Source organism: Piliocolobus tephrosceles, chromosome 17 (assembly GCF_002776525.5).
Source record: "Piliocolobus tephrosceles isolate RC106 chromosome 17, ASM277652v3, whole genome shotgun sequence".
Taxonomy (NCBI): Eukaryota; Metazoa; Chordata; class Mammalia; order Primates; family Cercopithecidae; genus Piliocolobus; species Piliocolobus tephrosceles.
In genome coordinates, this window is record NC_045450.1 from 11,217,609 (window position 1) to 11,230,256 (window position 12,648).

The window sequence follows — 12,648 nt, forward strand, 5'->3', positions numbered from 1 at the left end:
AAAAGAAAAAGAAAGAAAGAAAGAAAGAAAAAAAAGAAAAGAAATGGAGATAAATCTCGCACCCCATTCATCCTGCCCACCAGACAGGGGCCCCGCTGGAGGCAGGCAGACAGTTTCTGTTTCTGGCTGGCTGGGCCCTAGAAATCCAGAGAAGGGGCTAAAACCTCACTTTGGTGGAGGTGGGGTGGCTCAGAACTCAGATTCTAGGGTACCACCATCTCGGTGATGACTTTGGGATAAGTCACTTCCTCAGTTCCCCAGTTCACAGAAACCCCAGTTGTAAATATAGACCTGGCCACAGTGGGGCGGGGTGGTGGGCGCGGGGGCAGAGTGAGACGGGGAGTGAGGAGGAAGAGCCAAGGACAAAATCTGATTCCTCTGAAAAGGCAGAAGCCTCCAGGCCAGCGGGGTTTTCTTAACCTGCTTTTGGGAAGGAAAGACTGTCAGGCTTGTGGTCCCTCTGGGCCTCAGTTTCCTCCTCTATAAAATGAAAATGATATTAGCTTGAGCCATATGAAATTGCCAACACTCTTGTGGTTTCGACCTCTGAAACTAGCAGTTTTATATGCTGCTGTGACATGACCTATCTGGAAAACTGAAGACTGAAATGAGATCCTGCAAAGTGCTTAGCAGAGTGCTTACATATAATAGGTGCTCAATAAACAATAGGCCTTGTATTATAATACTTTTTCAAATAAAAATATTATTTTTTTGTAGAGACGGGGGTCTCACTGTGTTGCCTAGGCTGGTCTTGAACTCCCAGGCTCAAGTGATCTTCCTGCCTTGGCCTCCCAAAGTGCTGGGATTACAGGTGTGAGCCACTGTACTGGCCATAATATATGTCTTATATCTCTTATATCTCCTACTAATGATATGTCGCCAATAATAATAATGACAGCGCTCCTAATTCTTTCACCCATCCTCTGTTTGTCAAACCCACAGACGCTTCCACTTACTGAGCACACTGTGCACCCAGGACAGATATAAACGTTCTCCATTCAGTTTTCACCACTTACTGTCACCCACAAGCGTGAGCCTGTGCAGGCATGATGTCAGAGCTCAGCATTCATGTGTATACAGCACATAAGCCAGCACGGTCTCATTCTATGTCCCTTCTCATTCTGGCTGTCTCACTCCAGAGTGAGACCCAGTCTCTCCTCATTTGGCACATGCTTGCTGGGGATGGCCCTATTGCTACATTAACTTGTGCAAGCCACACTGTGCTCATGGTTAATCTTGAGTTTATATCCCACGATAGTGTTAAGATCAGAAGTCACCCTAGGCCAGGTATGGTGGCTCAAGCCTGTAATCCCAGCACTTTGGGAGGCCAAGGCGGGCAGGTCACTTGTGGTCAGGAGTTCGAGACCAGCCTGACCAACATGGTGAAACCCTATCTCTATTAAAAACACAAAAAATTCACTGGGCATGGTGTAATCCCAGCTATAGATTGAGGCACGAGAATCACTTGAACCTGGGAGGCAGAGGTTGCAGTGAGCCGAGATGGTGCCACTGCACTCCAGCCTGGGCAACAGAGTGAGACTCTGTCTCCAAAAAAAAAAAAAAAAAAAAAAAAAGTCACCCTCTATTGGAGCAATTGATTTTTTTAAGCCAAATGTAGGACACTTATGTCTTCAAATCTTTGTACCCGCTCAGTGTCCCAGTCCAGGGTTTCTTTGGGATTCTGGCTCTGTTGCCCAGTGAGTTCACTGTCCTTGCAATAAGTAGGTTGTCTGGCTTCTATTTTTTTTTTTGAGACGGAGTCTTGCTCTGTCGCCAGGGCTGGAGTGCAGTGGCCGGATCTCAGCTCACTGCAAGCTCTGCCTCCCGGGTTTACACCATTCTCCTGCCTCAGCCTCCTGAGTATCTGGGACTACAGGCGCCCGCCACCTCGCCCGGCTAGTTTTTTTGTATTTTTTTAGTAGAGATGGGGTTTCACCGTGTTAGCCAGGATGGTCTCGATCTCCTGACCTCATGATCCGCCCGTCTCGGCCTCCCAAAGTGCTGGGATTACAGGCTTGAGCCACCGCGCCTGGCCGCTTGTCTGGCTTCTAATGAAGGAATCCAGGAAGAAGGAAGGAAGAGCATTAGCTGAGGCCAGAGCCCTGTGGCATACCACATAAGACAACTCAGCCAGGTGTCACACGTGTGTGCAAGCATGTGGGGTGTGTGTGTGTGTGTGTAGTTAATAATTTACAGAGTTGGCTGCCAGGGGCAATGGCTCATGCCTATAATCCCAACACTTTGGGAGGCTGATGCAAGATCACTTGAGGCCAGGAGTTTGAGACCAGCCTAGGCAACATAGACTCTGTCTCTACAAAAACAAAACAAAAACAAAATTAGCCAGGTGTGGTAGCACAGTCTATATAATCCCAGCTACTTGGGAGGCTGAGGCTGGAGGATTGCTTGAGTCCAGGAGTTCAAGGCTGCAGTGAGCTAGGATCATGCCACTGCACTACAGTCTGGGCAACAGAGCAAGATCCTGGCTTAAAAAAAAGTAAAATTCATTTATAAAGTTTTCAACCTGGATATTAATGCTTCTGTCTGGCTTCAAACATCACTGAAGGGCTGGGCGCAGTGACTCACACCTGTAAGCCCAGGACTTTGGGAGGCCGAGGCGGGCGGATCACGAGGTCAGGAGTTCGAGACCAGCTTGACTAACATGGTGAAAACTCATCTCTACTAAAAATAAAAAAATTAGCTGGGCGTGATGGCACGCACCTGTAATCCCAGCTACTCAGGAGGCTGAGGCAGGAGAATCACTTGAACCCAGGAGGTGGAGATTGCAGCAGTGAGCTGAGATCATGCCACTGCACTCCAGCTTGGGGACAAGAGTGAAACTCCATCTCAAGAAAAAAAAAGAAAAACTCACTGAAGGATAATTTTGGCCTTGCCCCATGTTAGCTGTGTGGCCTTCAGCAAGTTGTTTCACCTCTCCGGGCCTCAGTTTTCTCATCTGAGAAATGGAGATTGTAACAGTTTTACCCCTCTGGGGTGGTAGAAAGAATGACTGAGACGGTGTACATGGCACTCCTAGCAGTGTCTGGCATGCCATCGCTGTTTGGGCCAGAGCCATGGAGTATCTCTGCACCAGATGGATCCTGAAAAGTTGAACAGCAGCACGTCCCCAGGGCCAGCAATTTGGCAGAGGCAGGAGGGAGGCATGGCTGTCCCTCAGGGACTGGAGTGCCATGCCTCCATGCAGGTTCCCTAGGAGGCCAGTCACCCTCCTCTCACAACACAGCTTCAAAGCCTTTGATGTGTCTAGTTTCACAGGGACGGACCAGCAGCCCCATCCCACTTGGCCCAGGGCTTTGGGGCTCCCAGCCGGAGTGACTTCCCCAGTCTAAGCCTCAGTTTTCCCATCCATGGAAAGGGAACAAAACTGCAGTGGACGGTTAGGAGCGCTTGGTGAAGTAAAGCACACCCCGAGGTCGACACTGAATCCCTTCTCCATTCTGGCTGGGCCTGGGCTTCCTTACTGTCCAGATGGGGATGACAGTTCCTCCCTAGCTAGTCAATGACCTCGACAGATGCTCATGAAATGCTAAGTGGAAAAAAGGTGTGTTGCAATACGGGTCATAAGGAACGGTATCTTTTCTTTTCTAAAGAGAGAATAGGCTGGGTGCAGTGGCTCACTCCTATAATCCCTACAATGTGGGGGACGAAAGCAGGAAGATCACTTGAGGCCAGGAGTTCGAGACAACCTGGGCAACATAGTGAGCCCTCTGTATCCATAAACAAAATTTTAAAAAGTTAGCCAGATGTGATGGCACGTGCCTGTAGTCACAGCTGCTCTGAGACTGAGGTGTGACGATCACTTGAAGCCAAGGGATTTGAGGCTGCAGTGAACCATGATCACACCACTGCACTTCAACCTGGGTGACAGAGCAAGACCCTGTCTCAAAAAGAGAGAAAGAAAAAACTATGTGTATGTGTGTATCTGCAGAAATCAGGTTAGAAATACCCACATTACACATACACACACATACGTGTGTGTGTGTGTGTGTGTGTGTGTGTGTGTGTGTGTGTGTGTAATTTAATAAGTTATTGGTAGGTTCTTTAAACATTTTTTGAAACAAATGTGGAAATTAAAAAAATAATGTGGGCTGGTGGGGAATGTTAATGAGTGGGAGGCTGTGCACGTGGGGGCAGGGAGAACATGGGAACACTATGTACTTTCCATTCCATTTTGATGTAAACCTAAAACTGCTCTAATAAATACTGAGGTTTTTTTTTTTTTTTTTTTTTTGAGATGGAGTCTTGCTCTGTCGCCCAGGCTGAAGTGCAGTGGCCAGATCTCAGCTCACTGCAAGCTCCACCTCCCGGGTTCACACCATTCTCCTGCCTCAGCCTCCCGAGTAGCTGGGACTACAGGCGCCCGCCACCTCGCCCGGCTAGTTTTTTGTATTTTTTAGTAGAGACGGGGTTTCACCGTGTTAGCCAGGATGGTCTCGATCTCCTGACCTCATGATCCGCCTGTCTCGGCCTCCCAAAGTGCTGGGATTACAGGCTTGAGCCACCGCGCCCAGCCAATACTGAGTTATTAAAAGCAACCATGAGGCCAGGTGCGGTGGCTGATGCCTATAATCCCAGCACTTTGGGAGGCCAAGGCAGGCGCATCACTTGAGATCAGGAGTTCGAGACCAGCCTGGCCAACATGGTGAAACCCTGTCTCTACAAAAAATAGAGAAATTAGCTGGATGTGGTGGTACGTGCCTGTAATCCCAACTCCTCGGGAGGCTGAGGCAGGAGAATCGCTTGAACCTGGGAGGCGCAGGTTGCAGTGAGCTGAGATCATGCCATAGCACTCCAGTCTGGGCGACAGCGAGACTCCAGCTCAAAACTAACTAACTAAATAAATAAAGCAACCATTAATCAGGGGGTATGAAAACGTAGAAGCCCTGCGTTCCACTTGCTCTCCCTCAAGCTTTCCTTGACCACAGACATCAGCAAGTGATGGGGGCCACTGTTGACCCCAGCTCCTGGCAAAACTGGTCTTGGCTCTTGCACACTGGAAGATCATTGTGTCTCTTCTTATGACACATGGCTCCATTTCACTTCATTCCAGCCAAATCTGACCTCTGACCCCTGCTTTTGTCCAGACTCCAATTACCCAGGACTCTGGGTTGTAAGTGACAGAAACATGACTCAGGCAGCATAAGTGAAAAAGGAAATGTGGCGCATGGAACAAGGACATCAAGGTGGACTTCAGGCATGGCTGGATGCAGGCACTCACACATGCACCAGGGCTCTGTCTCGTGTCTTTCTCATCAACTGTCTTGACACATTGGACACATTGGCTAAACTGGGCCCTAATTTAGAAGACTTTCTGTTAGTTTCAACTGAAAAGGGAGGTGTCCGATTGGTCCAGCTTAGTTCATGTCCCTATCCTGAACTGGGGCATGGGGAACTCTGATTGGCCAGTCTGGTCCACACCCATCTCTGGCCAGGGCGCTGTGATTGACAGCTCCTTCAGGACCATACAGCATGGGGGCCGGACAGTTCTCTGAGAGCAAAACTCTGGCTCACAGTACTCCAGACATGGTTTCTGCTTTCCAGCCCTCCAGATCCTTAGAATGTGGGACAGAGACCATCAGCTCAGGTCTGTGTTCTTAGGGCTGGGACTCCTCATATAGCAGAAGGAGGAGGGACTTTAGGCTCCAACAGACCTGAGTGTGAATCTAAGCTCTGTAAGTCATTTAACTCTCTAAGCCTTATTTCCCCTCCCAAACATGGGATGGTGCCAAGGATTTAAGTTAGTCCCTAAGGGTAGAGTGGGAACCTGGGCCCTGGTCCGGATGTGACAGCCATGATGGGGATCAGGGCACTGCCTGTGTCTCATGTGAGAAAAGTTTGGATTTCCACTCAGGCTGTGCAGTCTTGGGCAGATAACACTTCCCTAAACCTCAGTTTCTTCCCTTGCAAAAAATAGAGAAACATGCTGTCTTAGTCCATTTTCTTTTTTTTTGTTTTTGAGATGGAGTCTCGCTCTGTCACCCAGGATGGAGTGCAGAGGCACAATCTCGGCTTACAGCAACCTCTGCCTCCTGGGTTCAAGCGACTTTCTCACCTCAGCCTCCTGAGTAGCTGGAATTACAGGTGCCTGCCACCATGCCCTGCTATTTTTTGTATTTTTGTAGAGACAGGGTTTCACCATGTTGGCCACACTGGTCTCGAACTCCTGACCTCAGGTGGTCTGCCTGCCTCAGCCTCCCAAAGTGCTGGGATTACAGGCATGAGCCACTGTGCCTGGCCCTTAGTTCATTTTCTGTTGCTTATCACAGAACACCTGAAACTGGGTAATTTATAAAGAAAGGTTCGGGAGGCTGAGAAGTCCAACATCGAGGCCTGCATTTGGTGAGGGCCTTCTTGCTGGTGGGGACTCAGTGCAGAGTCCCGAGGCAGCACAGGGCATCCCATGGTGAGGGGGCTGAGTGTGTTTGTTCAAATCTGTCTCCCCCTTCTCACAAAGCCACCAGGGCCACACCGATGATAACCCATTCATCTATTACTCATTCATCCACTAAGCCATGGGTCTCTCCTGACCCACTCACCTCTTCAAGGCCCCATCTCTCAATACTGCCACACTGGGGATTCGGTTTCAACATGAGTTTTGGAGGCGACAAACATTCAAACCATAGCACATGGCTACTACAGGGCCAGTTATTCCAATGATGGTAGATAACACGGACCCATTGCTAGAGATCACACCTCCAGGCCTTTGCTGATGCTGTCCCCTCTGCCTGACATGCATTTCCCACTAAAGCTTCTGGGGTAAACTCCTTCCCACCCATGTTTGAAGACTCAGACAGCAACTCCTCCAGGGAGCCTTCCCTGACTTCACACCTCCTATCATCCTCCCCACAGTTCCTAGGCCTGATTAGCCATGCTCCTGCTGAGGCCTGGATTGGGTAGTATTCAAGCCATGTCTAAGTCTGGTTTGTTTTGTTTGTTTGGTTGGTTGTTTGGTTGGTTTTTTTGTTTGTCTGTTTGTTTGTTTTGAGACACTGTCTTGCTCTGTCACCCAGGCTGGAGTGCAGTGGCACAATCTCGGCTCACTGCAACCTCTGCCTCCTGGGTTCAAGTGATTCCCTTGCCTCAGCCTCCCGAGTAGATGGGATTACAGGCTCCCGCCACCACACCTGGCTGATTTTTGTATTTTTAGTAGAGATGGGGTTTCACTATGTTGGCCAGTCCGGTCTCAAACTCCTGACCTCAAATGATCTGCCCACCTCAGCCTCCCAAAGTGCTGGGATTACGGGTGTGTGCCAGCACATATATCCTTTTTATCCTAACTATGAACAGCTCAGATTCCTCTGACTGCTCTGTGCCTGGCATGCAAAGGCACTGAATGAACGTTTGCAGGATTGGCAGATGCCCTCCAAGCTTTCTCGCAGTCACCCGACTCCAGCACAGTTCTCCTACTGTGGCTTTGCCGGCAGCCTGACACCTTCCCGGAGGAGGGGGCCTTTGGGCAGGAGAGGAAGTCCAGGCTGCACTTGGAGGGCCAGGCGGCTGATTTCTAAGAAACCAGTTGAGGGACAGGAAGGCTGGGGCAAAGGGTGATCAGGACGGCTTTTACTTTCAGTTTTCTTGGGCTGGAGCAAAGCAGGTGCCCAGGGTTCTCGGTGGGGAGGGGACGGTAGTGCAGTCACAGCCTCTTAGAGTCAAGTAATAGCCACGACTTCAGGACGTAGACCAGGCCTGGAGCCCAGAGTGGCTCTGCTTGGCCCCAGCGACACAGGCATGAGGGTGGGTGCAGTGGGCAGCCATCACTGGGGGCTCCCAGGCAGGACACAGCAGCTGAAAGTCTGAGTCCTGGCTCCTGGCCCCTGGCTCATCCCTTTATCCTTTATTTATTTGTTTGTTTATTTACTGAGACATGATCTTGCTCTGTTGCCCAGGCTGGAGTGCAGTGGCACAGTCAGCTCACTGCAGCCTCGACTTCCCAGGGTCAATCAATTCTCCTGCCTCAGCCTCCCAAGTAGCTGGGACCACAGACATGCACCACCACACCTGGTTAATTTTTGTATTTTTTGTAGAAACGGGGGACTCGCTGTGTTGCTCAGGCTAGTCTCAAACTCCTGGGCTCCAACCATCCTCCTGCCTTGGCCTCCCAAAGTGCTGGGATGACAGGTGTGAGCCACTGCAACCGGCCTCACCGTTTATTATATACATGCCTTAGATTATTCATTCCTTCACTCACTCATTCATTCATCCATGTCTCCTTTCTTTTTCTTTGAGACGGAGTCTCGCTCTGTCACCCGGGCTGGAGTGCAGTGGCTGGATCTCAGCTCACTGCAAGCTCCGCCTCCCGGGTTCACACCATTCACCTGCCTCAGCCTCCCAAGTAGCTGGGACTACAGGCGCCCGCCACCTCGCCCGGCTAGTTTTTTGTATTTTTTTAGTAGAGACGGGGTTTCACCATGTTAGCCAGGATGGTCTCGATCTCCTGACCTCGTGATCCACCCGTCTCGGCCTCCCAAAGTGCTGGGATTACAGGCTTGAGCCACCGTGCCCGGCCTCTTGTCTCCTTTCTGTTGTCCTTAGGTTCTCTCCCTGTTTTCTCTTTTCTTCCTTCTTTTCCTTCTCATTTTCCCCTTGCCCCCCCTTCTCTCCTCTCCGTCTCTGTCCGTCCATCTGTATGTGTTGCTCCTTCTCTCTCCATCCTCTCTGGGTGGCTCCATCCCTTTCTGCCTTATCTCCCCAACTCTCTCTCTTTGTTTCTCTCCCCTTCTGTCTATCTCTCTGTCGCTTTTCCCCCAATATGCCTCTCTCACTTTTCTTTATTCAGCATTCCTCAAACTGCCTCATTCACTTAAGACAATGTTTTTGTTATTACTGTATGTTTGTTATCTGTTATTTTGTTATTTTTGTCTCCCTCTGTCACCCCAGGCTGGAGTGCAGTGGTGTGATCACAGCTTGCTGAAACCTTGACCTCCCAGGCTTGAGTGATCCTCCCACCTCAGCCTCCTGGGTGTTGGGACTACAGATGTATACCGCCAGGCCCAGCTAATTTTTGTATTTTTTGTAGAGATGGGGTTTCGCCATATTGCCCAGGCTGGTCTTGAGCTTCTGGGCTCAAGCAATCCACCTGTCTTGGCCTCCCAAAGTGCTGGGATTACAGGTGTCAGCCACCACGCCCAAAAACAATTTTTCACCATATTGTTCTAAACAAATGTTCCCCTGAACATTAAAGAAATCTAAATGTCTACTTTAGTGTTGTCTCGGGGAATAATAACCATAACATCTGAGGTTTTATGAGATACATTTTCCCCTAATACACACTGAAATAAATACAACCATTAAGAGAATGTTTGCAGCCAGGTGTGGTGGCTCACCCCTGTAATCCTGGCACTTTGGAAGGCTGAGGCAGGTGGATTGCTTGAGCCCAGGAGTTCGAGACCAGCCTTGGCAGCATAGGAAGATTCTATTTTTTTTTTTTTTTTTTTTGAGACAGAGACTCAGTCGCCCAGGCTGGAGTGCAGTGGCATGATCTCGGCTCACTGCAAGCTCTGCCTCCCGGGTTCAGGCCATTCTTCTGCCTCAGCCTCCCAAGTAGCTGGGACTACAGGCGCCCGCCACCACTCCTGGCTAATTTTTTTGTATTTTTAGTAGAGACAGGGTTTCACCATGTTAGCCAGGATGGTCTCAATCTCCTGACCTTGTGATCCACCCATCTCGGCCTCCCAAAGTGCTGGGATTACAGGCGTGAGCCACCGCGCCCGGCCTCTATTTTTTTTTTTTTTTTTAAGAAAGGGGGTGGGGGTGAAGAGATGAAGACTGAGCGGTTGTGGCCGTGTTGCCGACCTAGAGCAGCAGTTGGCTTCGTCACGTAGAACCTGGGAGTAGGAGACTCAGAATTGGATCTCTTCTCCCTCCCTGCTCCTGTGAGATTTTTTTTATCTTCAGCTACATTTTCGGCTTTGTGAGAAACCTTATCATCAAAACACAATGGCCAGCAATGTTACCAACAAGACAGATCGTCGCTCCATGAACGTGTGTTCATTGGGAATGTGAACACTCTTGTGGTAAAGAAATCTGATGTGGAGGCAATCTTTTCAAAGTATGGCAAAAGTGTGGGCAGCGCTGTTCATAAGGGCTTTGCTTTCGTTCAATATGTTAATGAGAGAAATGCCTGGGCTGCTGTAGCAGGAGTGGATGGCAGAATAATCGCTGGCCAGGTTTTAGATATTAACCTGGCTGCAGAGCCAAAAGTGAACTGAGGAAAAGCAGGCGTGAAATGATCAGCAGTGGAGATGTACAGGTCAGAAACAGAACACCCTTCTCCATCCCTCTACTCAGCTCCTCTTTTGACTTGGACTACGACTTTCAATGGAACTATTATGATAGGATGTGCAGTTACCCAGCACGTGTACCTCCTCCTCCTTCTATTGCTGGGGCTGTAGTGCCCTTAAAACATCAGCGTGTATCAGGAAACACCTCATGAAGGGGCAAAAGTGGCTTCATTTATAAGAGTGGACAGCAGGGATCTTCCAAATCGGGAAAGTTGAAAGGAGATGACCTTCAGGTCATTAAGAAGGAGTTGACCCAGATAAAATGAAAAGTGGATTCTCTCCTGGAAAACCTGGAAAAAATGGAAAAGAAAAAGAGCAAGCAAGGAGTAGAGATGAAGAATGATAAGTCAGAAGAGGAGCAGAGCAGCAGCTCACATGAGACTCATGTGAAGATAGAGTCTGAGGGGGGTGCAGAAGACTCTGCTGAGGAGAGGGACCTCGTGGGTGATGAGGATAATGAAGATGGGAGGATGACCAGCTGGAGTTGATCAAGGATGATGAAAAAGAGGCTGAGGAAGGAGAGGATGACAGACAGCACCAATGGCAAAGATGACTTGTAAGCACATAGTGGGGCTTAGAAATCTTAGCCCATTATTTCTTTGCCTAGATGCTTGTCTAAGATCAAATGTTTCACCAGATCCTCTCCGCTAGTGTCTTCAGCATGTGCTCACCGTCCTCCTCATCCTTGTCCTTTCTATGTTCATTAATTCATATTGCCCTGAGCCTAGTCCTATTTTCACTTCCTTTGACATTCCTCATAGTTTTAAGTCTTACCCTATAATTTTTGCTTTTAATTTTGATACCTCTTTATGACTTAACAATAAAAAGGATGTATGGTTTTATCAACTGTCTCCAAAATAATCTCTTGTCATGCGGGGAGTACAGTTCTTTTCATTCATACATAAGTTCTGTAGTTGCTTCCCTAACTGCAAAGGCAATCTCATTAAGTTGATGAGCTCCTAAAAGCAGCTTTGAGTTAGAAGTATGTGTGTTACACTCCTATATCAGTGTGCTGTGTCACAATGTAGGATGTAACAAATGTACAAATGTAACAATGTATTTTTGTGAATGAGTTCGCATGTGTAACAATGTACAATGTAACAAATGTATAAATGTAACAATGTATATTTGTGAATGAGAGTTGGCATGTCAACTGGCAGCCTCTAGAAAAATAATTGGTTATAGTCTTAAGATTTGTTTTCTAGGCCAGGCGCGGTGGCTCACATCTGTAATCCCAGCACTTTGGGAGGCCAAGGCGGGCGGATCACGAGGTCAGGAGATCGAGACCATCCTTGCTAACACGGTGAAACCCTGTCTCTACTAAAACATACAAAAAAAAAAAAAAATTAGCCGGGCGTGGTGGCGGGCGCCTGTAGTCCCAGTTACTTTGGAGGCTGAGGCAGTAGAACGGCGTGAACCCAGGAGGCGGAGCTTGCAGTGAGCCGAGATCATGTCACTGCACTCCAGCCTAGGCGACAGAGCAAGACTCTGTCTCAAAAAAAAAAAAAAAAAAAAAAAAAGATTTGCTTTCTAACGTTGATACTGTGGGTTATTTTTGCGAACAGCCTGATGTTTGGGACCTTTTTTCCTCAAAACAAACAAGTCTTTATTAAACCAGGAATTTGGAGAAAAGAAAAAAAAGAAAGAAAATATTCACCAGTTTTATGCCTGACACATGATGGGGCGGGACACATTCCAGCACATCTCTGGAATGTGCTAGATAAGGGTGAGTTGATAGTAATTTTTATTTGCAGTAGGAGTTAAGTATATAACTGGGGGTATAAGGTGATCAAATTTGCAATTTGGGTAATCATACCTAATTCCCTCCTAATGCCTGCAAAGGGAGCTGGGGCCCACATCTTTGGTCCTCAGTTTCCCCATTGTGAATCCAGTGACGGGGGGCCTGCTTTAAGGCTTGAGGGTGCCTTCCTTCCCTGCCCCCACATCCCATCTTTTTTTTTTTCTTTTTTTTTTTTTGAGTCTTGCTCTGACATCCAGGCTGGAGAACAGTGGTGCAATCTCAACTCACTGTAACCTCCACCTCCTGAGTTCAAGTGATTCTCCTGCCTCAGCCTCCTGAGTAGCTGGGATTACTGGCACACACCACCACACTCGGCTAATTTTTGTATTTTTAGTAGAGACAGGGTTTCGCTATGTTGCCCAGGCTGGTCTCAAACTCCAGACCTAAAGTGATCTGCCCGCCTCAGCCTCCCCAAGTGCTGGGATTACAGGTGTGAGTCACCGCGCCCCACCCCATTTGCATCCTTGTCTCCATTGCTCCTTGGTTACTTAGCCCATTTTCTGCACTTGATGTGGGACTGGTATCTCATCTCTAGAGAATTTTTTTTTT

General features: G+C 48.5%; 1 pseudogene; it reads left to right on the plus strand.

Moving 5' to 3' along the window:
* The first annotated feature begins 9,954 nt into the window (after positions 1–9,954).
* Positions 9,955–10,858, plus strand: LOC111555238 (annotated as a pseudogene).
* Positions 10,859–12,648: the final 1,790 nt, after the last annotated feature.